Raw genomic sequence first — 18371 nt, 5'->3', positions numbered from 1 at the left:
CATCTTCCTTCCTAACCTTGCCACCAATTGTACCTACTTTCACATTACCTCGAGTTTGGATTATCATACAGGCTCCCTTTCTTCAAATCCAGTGTGCCAGGATGACTAATCTTCCAAATATCCACACTCTAGCCTAACCTCAAAAACCCTTCCACTCACAAGGCCTCTACCTCTTCTGCCTCACTTCCTTTATGTTTTTCCTAGTTTCTCACACTCTTTAGATGCATGTGGGCTTTTTTATAGTCTGAAACACATGAAATCTGACTTTTTCTTAGGGCTAAATGAGACTGGGAGTTTTATTTTATTGTTTTACCTCCAGTATGCAGAACAGTGCATGTAGATTAATAAACATTTATTGAACAATTAATCTAATAGATCATGTAATTTCCAATCCATTCAACCACATTCCCCACTAGCCTATAAATACACTTCACTATCCATCCACAAAGGTTGTTCTCCCTGACCATGGAATTTATTTTTTATTATGTCAGGTACATTGACCTTTTTCTTTAAACAGATTAATGAAGTTCTAAAAGACAGAGGCCCTTTTCATACATTTTTTATCTTCCACACCTAGTAGAGTTATGAGCAATATTTGGTATATATTTAGCAAACATTTATTTGTTACTTACTGTAACATTATATAGTTTATCACTGAGCACTTTTATATCAGTAGGGCTGAAACGGAAATAAAATTAGGTCAACCTCATACAACACTGGCATAGGGCCCATGGACAGAGACAGGGTAAGAGCTTTCTTGCTAATGTCTATTTAAATAGCAAATGATAGTTTTCTTAAAGGAGGATGTAAGGAGGAAGGTCTCCCTTGGGAAGATATTTTACTTCCTTACCTATGAATTTAGAGTCTGTCTCTATGAGTGTTAATCATCTTCCCCTGCTGAGTTGCTAGGGTCTAGGTGTTATTGACTTGCCAGAAAAAAAAAGGTCTTCTTCAACTTCTTAGTCTTCTTTGATCCCTGTGTATACTCATCAACCCCAAGTTTTTTTCCCTAGCAGTTTTTTCCCCACATTTCTTTTAAAATCCTGCTTGCTTCCTTAGAACCTAACAAGTTCATGGCCTCCTTGTTCTCCCCCTCTCCCTGCACAAAGTCCTCCCAGAATAATTTCTTATTAAAATAAATTTCTCAGACTCAAATTCAGGGCCTCTACCAATGGTTCTAGCTTAACATTTCACTGTGGTTTGCTACTGTTTCTCAAATAAATCCGATTCTTGGCATGCTCACTTTCTTCTTAGTGCCTTTGTTTAAGATTTCTTTTACCTTTCCCCCTATACATCAATCCAAATGACAAATTTCCATTTTGTTGTTGTGGTCATTAGAAGTCTTGTCTTAATTTATATGGATTTTTCCAGTTTACCATTTGGAAATTACAATAGAATCCTTGATTATTTATGTTGAATTATCATTTTATGCTTCATATTTTACCTCCTCAATAGTGTTGTGATTTTCTTGACAACAGGGATTTCATAATTCTTACAATTGGCACTGCCATTGGCCGCTCTGAGGATGCCTGTATTTGGTTGGAACAGGGCTCCAGAGCTCTGGCTAGCACTGCCTGCATCCTGCAGATGACCCCTAACTGAGATGAAGGTTGTACAATAGGAATTGTTGAAAACAATAGGACAAAATGGCCTCTGACAGCAATACCTTCCTAGCTAATGTCAAGTTCAACTTCATAGATCACACAGACTTCTTGGGCAGAGCTGCAAATCAAAGAATTCTGATGTTGAATAGCTTTAGGTCAGTTTTAACTGTAAGCTGAATGTTGGAAAATATGTGAGGAGATCTGAGTTTGAATCTCAATTGTTTCCAATCAAACTGGATAATATTGGGTATTCAATTTATCCTCTCTGGGCTTCAGATCTTAATCAGTAAAATGAACAGATTCGATTGCAGATCATCTTAAGGACAAGATTATAAAATTATATGATTCTATTTCCAAAGCAATGAAATGGCAACCATAGCTTTGGGGATTTTCAGACACTTAATTTTTTTTTCTGTTTTTTTTTTTTTTTAGTTGTAGATGTACACAATACCTTTGTTTTTTTTTTTTAGATGTTTTTAAAAATTTATTTTTATTATGTTTTTAAAATTTATTTTTATGTGGTGCTGAGGCTCGAACCCAGTGCCTTATACATGCCAGGCAAGCACTCTACACTGAGCAACAACCCCAGCCACTTTCAGACACTTTTCTATAGAAAAGGATTTACTAGTTTCATGTGCAGTTAGGAATACTCACTTTTAGCTTTTGGCGTTTACTCTTTTCTGTTTCTCAATTTGTGTGAAAGTGGATGGACAGATGGTTTATTAGGTTTTCAAATGCTTGTAATACTGTTCAATTAAACAATGGGTCTAACTTTTGAAGGTCCACATAGAGTGTGTACTCTGTTTATAAGATAGTTTTAACTGTTTAAGGAAAATAATATTTATTCCCATAACTTAAAGCAACTAGTGCATGTAAATCTAAAGGCCTACACTTAATTCATTTTTGCATCACAGCTTAACTCTGCCAAGTTGCAGTTGCAGTTTTAAAAATGAAATTACCACAACTGGCAAGATAAGGCACGCCTATAATCCCAGTAGCTCCGGAGGCTGAGGCAGGAAGAACACAGCTTCAAAGCCAGCCTCAGTGAGATGCTGTCTCTACATAGTGTACAACCAGAGAAATAAAAAGTTGATTTCCATTTGTGTATAATGAAATGCATTCTGCTGTCATGTATAACTACTTAGAACAAATAAAAATTAAAAAGAAATCTAAATAAAATACAAAATAGAGCTGGAGATGTGGCTCAGTTGTCAAGTGCCCTTGAGTTCAATCCCTGGCAAAAAAAAAAAAAAAAAAGTTACTAAAGTAACCAGATACCCAGTTACAATAGCATGTTTTGCCTTTGCTTTAATCACTTTTCCAACAACCTCCATCCAAATACAAAATCCAAAATTTCCAGAATCTGAGGAAATTAAAAAAGAGGAAGAGACACGAATTCCTCATTTTACAGATAAGGACCCGAAGCTTTAAAAGTTCCTGGTGATGTTTCTACTGTGTACTGAGTAAATAAAAGCTTTAGTGAAGTTAGGTTGAAGGGGAAAAGACATTCAAAATGGGTGAATTGTTAGCCCCAATGTAAAAAATGGTCAATTACTACTGCACAAAGGAAAGTGTAGGTGGAACTAGGCTAGTCAGAAGAAGGTCACTACTGTGTCGCCTTGCCTTATGATTTTTAATTGCTCACTGTGACTCTTCATGTAAGCGGTACCGCGAATACGCAATTGTTGAATACCCTAACTTCATCTTAAGTGTGTGTAATAGTGAGAACCGAAAGGATGCGCAAAATGCGGATAACGAAAAAACGTGACCCTGCCAGCAGGGATCCAAGAGGGGATCTGAGTGAGAGAAATTAGGACGCCTGGCACAGCAAGAGCCCGGGAGGTAGGAGCTGCAGAGCGCATATACAGCCAGTGACGCACGGGGACCCTGAGGCTCCAGCTGACTGGGGAGAGGATCCGGAAAGGGGACAGAAGGGGTCGGCAAGAAGAAGGGAGACCAACATAGTGAGTGAGAAGTGTAGACCCTGCGGTAGGAAAGAGAAGACGCCGACACGAGCTTAGAACAGGACTAAAGGTTTGAGGAAAGAGTACGAATAAGCTGAAGGGGCGGCCGAGGATGCTGACGTGATGGGAAAGGGCACGCAGGGCGGTGGGAAGCCGAGCGAGGCCTGCGGGCAGTAGGCAGGTGTGAATAGCTCGGCCGCCGGGCGCAGCCCTGTAGACCGCGAGGGCGGAGCGGCTGCTGAGTCAGGGACCCAGAGCCCGCCGATCTGCAGCCACACCGGGGGCGGAGCCTCGGTCCGGGGGCGGGGCGAGGGCGGGGCCCTCGCTTGACGCGCCCGGAGGCCGCGGCAGCCGCGGGCCGGGAGGGGCGGTGGCATCGGTGGCGGCTGCGGGGGAGGGGCTCGGCGTCAGCGCGTCGCCGGCTGGGCCGCGCCGGTGGCCAGGAGGGAGAGACAAGGAGGAGGAGGTGAGTGGGCTCCGGGCTGGGAGCTGCGCGGGCCGGCGGGGAGGCGGGGAGCGCGGCCCCTCCCCTCTCCTCACCGCGCCCGCCTCGCGGGGCCGCGCTGCGCGGAGTTCCCAGTGGGGCTGCGGCGGCGGCCTCGCGAGGAGCGGAGGGTAGGAGGAGGGGCGGAGCCGAGGGCTGGGCGCTCACTCGACGCACGCGCCGCGCTCCCTCCGCCGCTGGTGCGCCGGGTTCTCGGATCCCGGCGTCCGGGGTCGGGTGTCCTGGCGACTGCGTATCATTCCTCTCGTAAACTGGCCGACTTATAATTTAGTTTTCTTGGTGTCTAAACGTCTTGTGTGCCGGCTTCTTGAGGCCCTTGCGTCGCTTCCTCCTCCCGCGGCCTGCGAGGGTAGTTGGAGGCACGTCTCCTTGCGCAGGGAGAAGGGCGATCCGGTCCCCTTGGTTGCCCCTTTGGCGGAGGGACCTCCCAGCAGACCTTCAGGCTGCCTGTCTAAACCTGCCCCAGGCCCTTGCCGCCCTCACAATCCGGATATCACGGCAGCGCTCCACTTTCCACTGTCAGTGGAGACCAAAGACCACACTTTGCACCTTTGCTCCCGCCAAGCCCCTTTAAGGATTCAGCACATACTTAGTATTTCCATCCGGACCCAGATAGTCCGTCCTTCCGGGTGGAAAGGTTTTCTTAATCTAAGTCTTGTAATCCAACCTTGTACCCCACAGCGAAGTTGCAGTAATACGTTAATTTAACCGTTGGTCCTGGGGTGTGTGTGTTTTTTTCCTTTAGCAAATACGACTTTTAGAGTCTTAGAATTATGTTGCATTAGATTATCTTTGAGATAATTCTTAAGTTAATGCTTGAGGCCCAGTGATGGGAGGTTCAAAGAAGAGGCTTTACATTTTTTCCCTCTACCTGTATCACAGTTCGAAATGGAAAACTGAGTTGAGGGTGACTTTCCACAGGAGGTGGATTTCAGTTCGCAGCCCCCAAGTGCTCAGGCTTGCCTTGCTTATTTGATGCTACCACTGAAGTTGATTTTTAAAGCTTCACATAGTGATCAGGTAAACGAGCTGCAGAAAAGAAGTTCAGTATAATTCAATAGAGCTATTTTATTGGATTCTATTAACCTGTTTAACCTTAAGCTTTAACCATGACAGGATTTTCATGTAGGAACCTACATACCAAGTGCAATATTGAATTTTAATTAATGCATTCCAGGTCTGATGTGGCATAGATTCCTCTCAGTTTCCACTCTATTTTATTATACATTTTCCCTTAGATTTCTATACTGTATTTAATGAAACAGTTTTAATGTTGAGGGTTGGAGGAGAACCTTTTGAATTATGAAACTAGCATGCTACTGAAAGAAAAATGGGATTTTATAGCATTATTATTTTGGTGGCTTCTTGAAGCCCTTGCTTTAAGATGGCTTCTTTACTCATGTTGAAAACATGTTGACATTTTAATGTTAAGATCCACAGAAGTATAAAATTTTTGCTTTGTGGGGCTGCAGTTGTAGCTCAGGGGTAGAGCCCTTTCCTAGCATGGGTGTGATCCTTAGCAGCACATAAAAATAAAATAAATAAAATAAAGGTATAAAAATACAATAACATTAAATTTTATTTTATTGTTTTGCTTTGTACAGGACCTTAGCAGTATAATCCAACTCCTATTATTTTACAGAAAAATAAGGAATCCAAGAGTTTCTTGAAGAGATTTTTGCAGGAGCTGAAGAGAACTGGTTGTCTTAATTAACTAAACACTTATCTAGGTAATTCAGACCTCCCCAATGGATATTCTTGTGCCAGAGTTTATCCTTATTATTTTTATTACTATTTTCTTTCAGTGCTGGGTATCAAAAATCCAGGACTTCAGTCTGTTAAGCAAATGCACCTGAGTTATATTCCCAGCAAACTCCCCCCCACCACTGTTATCTTAAAAAAAGCCAAGTAATTACTGATTTTTTTTTCTTTTTTCTTTTTTTGCTTTGAGTATGTGCCTTACTTTGTGATTTGGGCCCACTATATAAAAATATACAAATTATTTATACTTAGAAAATATGTACATTCTTTCAGTTGAAGCATTGATTTCTGATTTAGTTTGCATTTAGTGGTTATTTTTTACATCTTTATTCATATTCTTGATTCAGGTAGTCTGCGTTACTGCCAGCAGATTGGTATTTAGAGAGTTTTAGGATTGTGGTGTATGTGACTTTGATATTAATTAGGAAAGGAGGTCTAGCACCCATGTAATAATTTAATTGCAGCATCCCCAACATCACTTTTTAACTGTGCCTCAAGTGCAGGAGTCTTGAAGTTCTTGTTTTCTGGGGTGAATTTTTTGTATTTCTCTCAGCTGTGTTTGGATTAGACATTTAGTAAATACCTGTGGGTTGTGTTCACTCTCCTAGTAGGGGCTTCATGAAAGTTGGACCATGTCTTATTAATCTGTGTAGTAGGAAATGTATAAATGCTTGTGATCTTTTTTTTTTTTTTAAAGAGAGAGTGAGAGAGGAGAGAGAGAGAGAGAGAATTTTTAATATTTATTTTTTAGTTCTCAGCGGACACAACATCTTTGTTGGTATGTGGTGCTGAGGATCGAACCCGGGTCGCACGCATGCCAGGCGAGCGCACTACCGCTTGAGCCACATCCCCAGCCCAATGCTTGTGATCTTGTTAGTAGAAAAGTGCCTGGAAGATCTGAATCATGATACAGTAAACTTGAAATAACTCATTTTCATCTTGTGTTGAACCAGTTAATCTGAATTCTGATATTGAAAGATAGCAGGGGTCAAATAATTTAGAAAAGTTGAGAGGACTAACAATATTAATTTTGTTCTTTAATATTTGTTAGTTACTGTGAAATTAGGAAAGGACACTATTATTTAAATTTAGTGATAGAACAATTCAATCAGACTGGACGAGTACAAAGTTTCTAGCAGACTGAATTTTGATAACCATGAATTGATGACCCTCTCATTGTTTCTGTAGACCACATTTTAAAGCATTGTTTTCACTTTATAAGGATTTATTTTTCAGCATGGACACCTTTGTAAGGAATATGATTTTTGGAATTTAGACTACTTTGGCAAACTATACTGAAATGATATTTTTAATATTTTAAGCTCAATTTAATAGGTTATGCTTCATGCTGGTGAATCTTAAAACACTTTAAAAAAGCCAAGTAATTACTAATTTTGTTAGACTCATTCTTACCTATTCTTCAGTAGATCAGAATAGCGTGTTCTACTTATTAAAAAAAAAAAAAAACTAAAGAAAGAATTTTAAGCTTTTTTATCCCTGAAATTATCACCACTTCATCTTTTGAAGAACTTTGGTAAAATTGTGGTCTAGAGCTTTGGTAAAATTTCCGTCTAGCACATTAAAAGCCAATTCCGTAGAGTGATTCCTATTTGAACATATAGAGTCATATAGATAATAACCTTCTCAGGGACAGTATTTTTGAATTACCTTCATTACTCCATTGATATTATTACTGAAAACAAATGTACAGTAGAGTTGGATGGTGTTTAATTTGTATGAAGCAGTCGTCTCACATCTATTCTTGCTGGTTCACTTGGCCTACCCAGTGCCAGATAGTCCCTTTCACCAAGACTGAAAATACATAAAGCACCTCTCTCCCTGTCCCAGTCCTCTGCAGTGGACTGGTGTGGAGTCATTCTGGTGCCCTGAACATCTGTTGTTCACAGAGGTACGATCTAACATCATATCCTTGGCATATACTCAAATTTACCTCTCAGATTTTTATTTTAAACACATTTCCTGTAAGGAGTTTTAGCAATATATAGCATAAACTTCTTAACAAAGTATGTATGAATCATCTAGAATATTTCAGTATTATTATAGATAGAATTAGGATTTAGAATTAGACAATTAATAAGAATTAGAATATTTAGTACTTTTCCCCCACACTTGCTAGGGTCACGCTTATGTCATTTAAACAAGTGATGAAATTATTTTTTGAGCTGAGTGTGATGGTGATTATCTGTAATTACAGTTATTTGGGAGGCTGAGATAGGAGGATTGCAAGTTTGAGACCAGCCTCAGCAACTTGGCAAGACTCATCTCAAAAAGGACTGGTGATGTAGCTAAGTGGTAAAGTGACCACTGAGTGGTATATGTATACATATGTGTGTGTGCATTTTTTTTTTTTTTAAAGCAGAAGTAATTCCACAGTTTTTCTTTAGTGGTAAGTAGTCTATTGATTTGACATATTTCTTTTGTGGTTCCTTTTTGTATTCCCTGTCCCTTGTGGAACTGGAGCCTTGTTTTCAATATGATGAAGTACCATAACAGCCTGGCCAGTTTTCTCCTAGCCGTTGCTCCTTCCAGTGGGGAGCTGGGACTTGTTCTTGTCCCTGGTAGATAGATGGTAAATGTATTGTAGAGCCAGTATACTGTGATTTTGCCTCTTGGAGTCACCCTCACCAGATTGACTCCTTAGATACTGAGAGCTGTTAACATTTGAATGTTTTTTGAGGATTAGATTTTCATTTGTATTAGGGACTCTCAGATATCCTAGATACATGCATTCATGAGTTAGACCCCTTTTCTGATTAGCCTTCTGCTCTGTTCTCTGCTGCCTTCTTACTGGAGACACTTCATGCATACTTTTTGTCCAGTTCAGTGATAGCTAATTATTTTCAAGTGTTTGATTTTTTGCCCTTGTCTTCTTTCAGTTTTGGACTTTCATTTGATCAGGTGGCTGTTATATATTCTTATAGCAGGTCATTTCCTATGTTTCCTCTAGACTATATATACCCCAAGGGTGTGACTGAGTGAATCTATCTTGATCTTGGTGATGTCCTCAATGCTCTGTATAGTGCTTGGCACATAGCAGGTTTTAGGTAAGTACTAATTAGGTATATTCATTCTAATAACAGGTTCTATATCAGTGTCAGAAACCAGTGTTCATAGAGAAATTTCAAATTCCTTCAAGAAGTGTAGATATTACATTGTCATCATTAGGAGTAGAGAGTGTGTGTATTTTAAATTATAAGTATATCCATATAAAAATGGCTGTTATCATTCATCTTATAGGATATTTAAGAACTTGTAAAATTTCACAATGTTTAATTGTAAGGCATTGTATGTTTCAGTTTTTCATGAGTTTGACAAATATGTATATGTTATTTTATATTTCTTACACAAGAAAGTTTTATGGCACTATAAAGAAGTGAGTTTAATGACTCTATTTTTGTCCATTAGTAAATATATACTGAAGAGTAAATTCTCATTAAAAGACCCTTAAATGCTTGCTCATTAAAAAAAGAGACCTCTTTGATTTTGCTCTTCATACATTCCTAGTTATTGTATTAGACAAGTCATCAAATTCTTTAGTAGTCTAAATCTTTGTTTTCAGAAAAATAGTCATGTATTGAACACCCAAATTACCATGTCTTTAACAAGTAATGCTAACACTCTGTATTAAAAAGGTAATGACCATAACTTTTATTGTAGAATTTCTTGTACTAATTTTTAAAAGAGGACTTTTGAGCCAAATTTCCCGTGAAGACCCAAACTCATACTTTTAATGATAGTGGAGTACATATGTATATGTAGAGGGGAAGGGGTTGTAATTTTTGTGGTGGTATTTTTAAGTGGACAGTTTACTAATTATTTTGAGGTAAACACTTTACAACTCTAAAAGGAAAACTTCAATTATCTGAATGAAATGAGGTACATGAAGTTAATTCAGATAAGTGGGGAATCCTTAGTGTAAATGATGCATGTCAAAGGGACATGACCTCAATCTTGATTTTTTTCCTCCCCCTATATATCTGTCAGCTGCTTTTATGTTACTAGATTGTAATTCCTTTTATTCATACTAAGAATCATTGATGGGAGGGAGGTAAAGTTGCTCTACAGATTTTTCTTTTTCCTTTGCCACTGAAGAATCCCTGGTGGTAGTCTGTGCTGAGCATAATTGCTCATCTCTACCCTGTATTGCTTGCCAGTTTTAGGTGGTACACCACAGCCTTCCATTTTGTCACCTTCCTGTCAAATGTGTATGGAAACCCCTTGAGACTACAATTGAATTGAAATTAAAGCCACATTTCTCTGTTCAATTTCAAGATGTTTATCCTTCCTAAAAGTTGAGTTTCTACAAGTTGTAAGGGTGAATTGAGCTGGATAAACCTTGTTTCCTTCTCTCTTGACTTGCTTAGGTTTTCATATTTAGCAGTTATTTTGCAGTGTGAACCCTTAAAATATAAACAAACCTCAGGGCCTGACCCCTGACTTTTGTAAATCCTAAGTTGAAATGGAAATTTTAGTCATTGGGGTTGATGAAAATGATTTCTGCTGCAGTTGACTAAGTTTTGCAGTATTCCTGGGTTCATGGCATCTGAAAGCTATTGTGTAATCTGTAGCAAACCCCTATAGCTGTGATGATATTGTCTTCTAGGCTTTTTGTTGTTTTGTTTTTAAGTGGAGGGAAACTGTTGCAGCCACAGAGATGTGGGCTGACACCTTTACAAATGAATTTACTTTTCTTTAACATTACTATAGGTTCTTTACTTGAAGCACCTGAGAACATGCCTTTATTTTCAGCATGTACCAGCTTTCTTTTCATCTCTTGGTTTTTAAGATACATGATGATTCATATCTTGATTGCCTTGGGTAGTATGTGGTATCAGCAAGCTCTGCACCCAGACCTGGTGAGCAGCTCCTAGGTCATTGTTTGATGTTCCCCTAAGTATGTGCAGGTGGTGTGACTAAAGATTTTGGGCTTGAGGGTTAGCCCAGACTGATTTTGACTCTTTACCATTTATGATCAGTATGCCTCTGAGAAAAATTAGGTACTTGTCTCAGTTTCAGTTTCCTCATCTTTAAAATGTGACTATCATTTGGCAATGTTGAGTTGGTTTTAAAAATTTTTTAAAGAGTGATCTTGGTGTGTTAGTTCATCATCATATTCAAATAGTGTAAATTAATGCATTGTCTAGCTCAGACTATTTTAAATGGAAGTAGATTTTGTTCCATTTAAAAACAGGGGTAATCAAGTTGGCGGAAAGCTTTCCAAATAGAGGTCTTGCCCTTTTGACTTTAAAACTATATAAAACCCTTGTAAGCTATTGATCTATTCATATATACAAATGGTATACCAGTGTGTGATGTACAGAGGTGGAACATGCACTGACTGTAGTTTGGTCCAAAGGCTTGATCTCCAGAATTGCCATTTTGGGAGTTGCTATGGTCCTTCAAGAGGTACGGCTTTGTAGGATGTCCTAAGGTCACTGGGGGTGTGCTCTCAAGAGGATTGTGGGACCTTGGTCTTATCTTCTCTCTCTTTCTGCTTCCTGGCTCATGATGTGAGTACTCCCTCTGACATGTGGTCCCACATGCTGCCCTTGCCAGAGGCTCAAACCATGCAGCCACATCGTTTTGGAGTTGAACCTCTAAAACTGTAAGCTGAATAAGCCTTCTTTTCTTTATAAGTAACTTATATCAGATATTCGTGTGGTAACACAAATCTGACTACAGTACTCAGGAGTCAGACATACTTGGATTTGTATATAGATGATCTACCTCTTTCCACTTGAGTAACCTAGAGCAGAGTATTTTAGCTGTTTGTTCAAAGTTTTTAACTATAATGAAGATAAAAAGACTAATAAAGGTTAAAAAATTATAAAAAGACTGTTATTAAAACCTAGGTTAAGCATGCAAAATACTTCATTGTATCTTAGTCCATTAAATACTGGTAGTTATCATTTTGACCTTGGACAGATAATTTCCTGCTTCTACCCCAGGTTTCCACATCTGTACTACAACAGCTAGTGAATACTGTTATCATCAAGAGTAAATGAGATAATACATGTATGTGCTTACAAAATGTTAATAGCTATTGTATATATTAATTCAGCTTCGGAATAAATTAGATCAATTTTGAGTTAAAGAATTTTTCTACATATTTGATAAATTTATTATTTATCAAACTTAAATCATTCATAGCTTTCAGTATTTTCTTAAGACAGTATTTCTTGAATTGTGATGTACAGACCCTTTGGAGTCACTGAGTTGCTTTTAGGGGTACTATGAGAATAAAACTATTATCAGAACAGTAAATTTTTGCTTTTTTGTTTAATGTTTTCCCTGCTTGTGCAAAGCTAGTGATGAGTAAAACCATTGAAATCATAATAGAAATTAAATGCCAGTGGTACCAAACTATACTAGTAATCATTGTATCCTTCACTGAGACACTTTCACAGGTTAAAGTAAAACAACAACAATGAAAACAAAGCTGGAGGTATCCAGCTGACTTTACATAAGAAAGTCCTTGATAAAGTGGTGACAGTTATTAATCTTGTGAAATTTTGACTCTGGGTATTTTTTTATTTTTAAATTTGGTGTGATGAGATAGGACATTTGCAAAAAGCACTTCTGCTGCACATCCTGAGCACATTGCTTGTCTAGAGGAAAAACCTTAAGTGTGAGTTTTTTTCTCTTTTGAGTTACCAGTGGAACTAGCCATATGTTTCATGAAATATCACTTTTGCTTTAAAGAATCACTACTGGACAAACTCTGATTATTTAAATTATTTGGCTATCTTTTTCTTGAAAATGAACAAAATAATGAGCCCATCACTTTAAGGAAAATTACTGATAGTGTTTGTTGTCAGTGATAAAAATGCAAACTTTTAAAATGAAAATTAAAGATTTGGATAATTAACTTGGTTAAATTTTAGATAATTTTAGGTAACTTGTGTTACTTCCTATGCTTTTGTTTACTTTTAATATTTAAATTTTTTTTGATGAGATAGAGGGTGATATTAATGAATGTGAGTTTTTTTTTTTTTTTTTGGTCACATAATGAATTATGTCAAGTAGTGCCTACATAACTGAATAAACCACTATTTTCTAACTTTCCAGTGTTACAAAATTATGGGTAAAAAGATCCTTTCAAATAGCAAGTAACAAAAATAAATATTACAGAATACAAAAATTTCATATATATTGGATTCCACATTTATAATTAGTCCTTAAGAAACTCCTACTTGTCAAGTTTTGATGAATTATCAAAAAGAACATCCTTAATTATATGAATAATTGGTTAATATTAACACTTTTTTCATGTTGTGTTTGAGGCCATTTTTTTTGATATAGCTCAATCAAAATAATGTATCATAACAGATTGAATATAGAAGTAGATAGGAAAAGCTACCTGTCAGGGCTGGGGCTGTAGTTCAGTGGTAGAGCACTTGCCTAGCATGGGTGAGGCACTGGGTTCGATCCTCAGCACCACATAAAAAATAAATTAATTACAGTTATAAAAAAAAAAAGAAAAACAAACAAACCTACCTGTCTTCTATTAAGCTAAACATGAAAGAAATTTGAAAAACTTGCATAATAATGTCACATTTCTTACTAAGTTACTTTTTTAATTTGAAAAAAGAGTGAAATTATCTTATTGTTTCTATGTAAAATAAAAGTTTTAAAATGAATTAAATATCTAAGAATTTTTCATTTGGTAAATATTGACAATTAGAACTCATGTAAACAAAACTCTTGGGGGAGTACTCAGTAATTTTTAAGAACACAAAGGAATCCTGACATTAAGAAGAAGTTTGAGAACTGTTTCTTTAAGAAAAGGCTCATCAAATGAATACAGTTCTAAATATTTAGTCTTTTTTGAATATGGACAGTATGACTCTAGTTTCTTTTCTCAGTTGTAGGGATTTGTCATTGGACTTCTGTTACTTTTTCCAAATAGGCGGTGTGTTCCTGTGTGTATTTTTAAAGAAGACTTTCGTTTTTAACTTTTTTTTGGTACCGGAAATTGAACCTAGGGGCACTCAACCACTGAACCACACAACCCCAGTTCTTTTTATTTTGAGACAGGGTATTGCTAAGTTGCCCAGGGTCTTGGTAAGTTGCTGAGGTGTTCTTGAACTTGTTATCCTCTTGCCTCAGCCTCCCGAGCTGCTGGGATTACAGGCCTGTGCTACCATGCCCAGCAAAGATTTTTATTTTTAAGATTGATGCTACCTATAGAATTACACTTAGAATTGAGATATGGTTAATAGTAATACCGGTTAGTCTTTTTATGCTTAATACCTTTCTTTGGGGGGTTGGTGATAACCAGGAATTGAATTCAGGGGCACTTGACTACTGAGCCACATCCCCAGCCCTATTTTGTATTTTATTTAGAGACAGTGTCTCACTGAGTTGCTAAGCACCTCGCTGTTGCTTAGGCTGGTTTTGAACTCATGATCCTCCTGTCTCAGCCTCTCTAGCCGTTGAGATTACAAGAGTGCGCCACCATGCTTGGCTTGATATCACTCTTTTGTAATGAGGTATATATGCTGTTTTTGGAGCTTTTCACCATGGCAAGTATATCAGTGTTGTAGTGAAACTCATTTTGCTGAATATAAACTGACATTTTCTCAGACGTCCATACACCAGGCTTATGTATTCTGACATTTCATAGCTATTTTCTGGTGTGGTCAATCTACAGTTTAAGAATGTGTATCTGAATTAGTTAATTGCAACAAAACCATATATAGTATGAACTACACATGAGTATATAGCATTAGTATAGTATGGACAGTTCAGCCTCATTGTGGACTATTAACATTTTTCTATGGGAAATTACATTTTTACTCCTTGAAATGTAGCCAAACATGTATCTTCATTGCAATCTAGCAGTAGCAAGAGATCCCACTTTGCCCCTCAGAATAGAAACAGGATTGTTAAAGCTTTAATAATAGCTTTTAACATTAAAAAGCTTTAATGTGCTCAAAAGGCACACTAATTTGGGTATCTTATGTGAGTGAAAGGTGATAACACTCTCAGATGAAGCAAGTATATAAACTTTGGGCCAACTAGCAATAATGGAGGGAAAAAAGAGAAGGGATGTTCTGGAGGCTATTTTGAGGGTGGTATGTTCCCTTTTGGGACAGACTTTTTAAAATAAAAAGGTATATATATGTAGGTTGGAAAATTCATCAGTGTATATGGAGTTTGCTTTGTTGTGTTCTTATGGTTGGAGATTTGTATTAACTGAACTCAAGCAACAGAATGACAAGCCAATTGGGAAGGTTGAACTTACCTTTAGGCCAGAGATTTGAAGGTAAAAAGAGTGAGTGATGAGCTCCAGGAGCAATGATAATCAGAAGGAGTAGTGGAGGCCAGAAGTATGTTGATATATGTAGGCTGTAAAGGGGACCCCCAAAAGTCCATGTTCTAGGGTGGTTGTTAGAACAGGGGGTAGGACTGATAATTGTCCAGCACAGTTCAGTCGAAAATGTTTTTACTCAGCTCATTGCCCTGAGGTCTCTGGCAGGAAAGATAGAAGACATGTGTTCTATACAGGAAGCCCAGCCCATATGGAGAGTGGTTGATATGAAGTAGAAATCCAGAACCATAGGAGCTTGGAGAAATGGAAGAAGCTAAAGTTGGAAAACTAGAATTTGACCTGTGTTGAGCTCCTTGCTTCTTCCTGCCCTGTCAATATCCCTTGGATTGAGGCAAAACGGAACCAAAGGAGACAGAAAGTGACTTATAGGTGTCAGCATTGGAGAGACAGGATTGACCCAACAAATGTATGTTAATTGGATGGTAATTAAGACGGGGAACAATTGGGTCGTTATAGTATTTCCACTCAGGTTCTTTATACAGCAGACCCTGTGTAGCATATTACCTGCCCACCAAAAAATTCTCTAGGCCTGGGGTTGCAAATTCTTTCTTTAAAGCACCAGATAGTAAATATTTTAAGCTTTATGGGTCAGATGGTTCCTGTTGCACTTAAGTCTGTCACTGCATGAAAGCAACTGAAGAAAAACACATTAATAAAGGAACATGGCTGTGTTTCAATAAAGCCTTATTTATGAAGACTCAAATTTGAATTTCATATATTTTCACATATCACAAAATATTAGAAAAATGTTTTTCAGCCATTTAATAATATAAAACCCATCTTTAGATCATAGCTATATAATAGCATGCACTAAGCTGGATTTTGGTGCATGAGCTCTTGTTTTCTGACCCCTGTTTTAGGAAATGAATGACTTATCAGTTATGATGCAGAAAGCTTAGCAGTACTGAAATAGATGTTCTCTAGGACAATGCTCTTGGTGACACTGTCTTGTTTTGTAGGTGACATTGATGATAAAAATCCGTTCAAGAATTTAGATGTGACATCTGCAGCAGGTTCAAATCTCTCAGCTATAAGACAAACTGGATACTTCATAAGAATTGTCATCTATTATGCACAGAGAGCCAAAATCCGTTACTGAGATTGTCTGGGTGAGCTGCCTGCTGGGTCCAGTGATGCAGTAGTAGACAAAGAAGTTGAAAGAGAAGTCTGGCATATTCTGTGGATGACTGGCAGAGTGTGACACCAATATGGCATCAAGCCCTACTATGATTCCAAGGACTTTATGACAAAGTAAAAAAGAAAAAAAATATTTGTAATAGAGCTTGGTGTGATTGAAGTAAATATGATCTTTATTTGGGGAATGTGTACTGCATTATTATTCCATAATGATATATAGTAATTGCCTTGTTAATCAAACTTTAAACATTCTATGTTTATTCACAAAACTTATGTAGTTATTACCTTTTCAAATTTGGTTCTCTAACTCTAAGGAAATTCAATGAAAAATAACAACTGTTTACTAAGTAGGTTAATTTAAGGACAATTATTTTCACTTGGAAATTTTTGTTTGGGATTTTTGAAACTGTACTCTCATGTACAGCATTTAAAATATTTCTATTTGTGAAAAGCTACTTGGATTTTCTTAAAACCATCTTTTTTAGTAGACTCCTTTACTCAATAGTAAATAGAAAATCATAATGTAGAGTACTAGTATATGTAGAATGTTGAATTTCTAAATTGTTTCAGACCTATTAATTATATTCACTTAGAAAATTTAGCAAGCAGGTATGATTAGAATAAACTTGTGTATTTTTTTTAGCTATTGAACCATAAAACTGGAACATCAAAGTAGTTTCTGAATCAAATTGGTATTTTATTTGGTTAAGAATCTTTTTTTTTTTTTTTTTTGGTATGTATCAATTTATACCATTAATAGAGGATTTGAAAGTAGCACTGGGAAAGGAAGTGGGTAGATTCTCCCAAAGTTGGATTCCATTTTTACCCTCAGTGAATTGTCAACTTTTTTTTTTTAAATTTATTTCTTTATGTTAGTATTCAACAGAAGCTCTGACAGTCTAGGATATAAAACATTTTATTTAACTTGTACAGCTCATTTACAAACGAAGTTTCACTCATGACTTATCTTGAAATCCTTATTCAAAGCATATACTATTTAATTTGTCAGTATGCCATTGCCTGACTGCATGTTTTTGGTCAAGAGTGTAGTGCCACTGACATAGCCATCCTGCTAGGAAGATGATCTGCAGGTTAATGGACAGTGGAATTTACACACTTCTAATTTACAAGTCAGATTAGAGATCATAATCATATGATAGCTTTATGTGGAATTGATTTCATGGTTTTTAAGCTATTTTTTGTCATTGCAGCAATGCCATTAACTGAAATGCAGTTTTATTGTAGCATGAGAGTACCTCAAACTCTTTTGAATTTGGAAGAAGAGGGTTGTTGGTATAGATGCTTAAATCCTAAAAATCAGGGATTTTGTGTACCTGTGTATGTATGTATACACATATATGTGTATGTGTGGGTTATCAAGCATAAGGTCTTGTGTATACTAGATGGGTGCTCTACCTCTGAGCTATGTCCTCTGTTCATAACCCAAGGATTTTGAATGAGAATGTCTCTTATTGTACATAATTTAATTGCCTAATGGATTGGATTTGAGGTTGGTGTGATAAATATTTGAAAATATTTGCTATTTTGAAATGTAAGTTATTTTGGAAGGACCATTTGTCTGTGTGTATATGTGTGTTTAAATCAGCAATCAAGGGCTGGGAATGTAGTTCAGTGGTAGAGTGAATGCCTAACATGTATGAGACCTTGGGTTTGATCCTCATCATTGTAAATATAAATAAAATAGCAATCACCTTTTTGCCTTATAGATAAGATACATTTAGTAAGAGATGTGAATTTAGTGTTAATAGCTCATTGAAATCTGGACGTCCCTTGTGATTTTTGGAGGCTTTGTGTAAGGGGCAAGGGATAATAAATAGAGCACTGTAGTTTACAGTTATTTTTTCTTTTCAAAATAAGGTAACATAGAATAGTACATAAATACAACTTAATGGGTTATAGTTATTCTCAGTTTACCTGTCCAGATTGAAATTGAGAACCATCTCATAATAGCATTAAGAAGTATTCATAGCAGAATGACTAGTGCTATTCAATTTGAGTGTTCTATGTTTAGTTGCAGAAAAACA

At 37.2% G+C, this 18371-nt stretch overlaps 1 protein-coding gene across 2 annotated transcripts in view; it reads left to right on the top strand.

The window, feature by feature from the left end:
* Positions 1 to 3900: 3900 nt before the first annotated feature.
* The window catches only part of GTDC1 (glycosyltransferase like domain containing 1), a 397042-nt gene continuing 382571 nt past the window's right edge, over positions 3901 to 18371 (top strand). Inside the window, exons 1-2 of one of the 2 annotated variants that reach the window (XM_081261471.1) lie at positions 3901 to 4034; positions 4956 to 5093. The gene's annotated coding sequence lies outside the window, so the exon portion shown is untranslated. The remainder of the gene's footprint in view (positions 4035 to 4955; positions 5094 to 18371) is intronic. The other variant, XM_081261473.1, reaches the window with a different exon arrangement.

The sequence above is a fragment of the Spermophilus citellus genome (assembly GCF_964194105.1).
Source record: "Spermophilus citellus genome assembly, chromosome: 11".
Lineage (NCBI taxonomy): Eukaryota > Metazoa > Chordata > Mammalia > Rodentia > Sciuridae > Spermophilus > Spermophilus citellus.
Note: the sequence above shows the minus strand (reverse complement) of the source record. Positions and strands in the feature narration are given on the sequence as shown.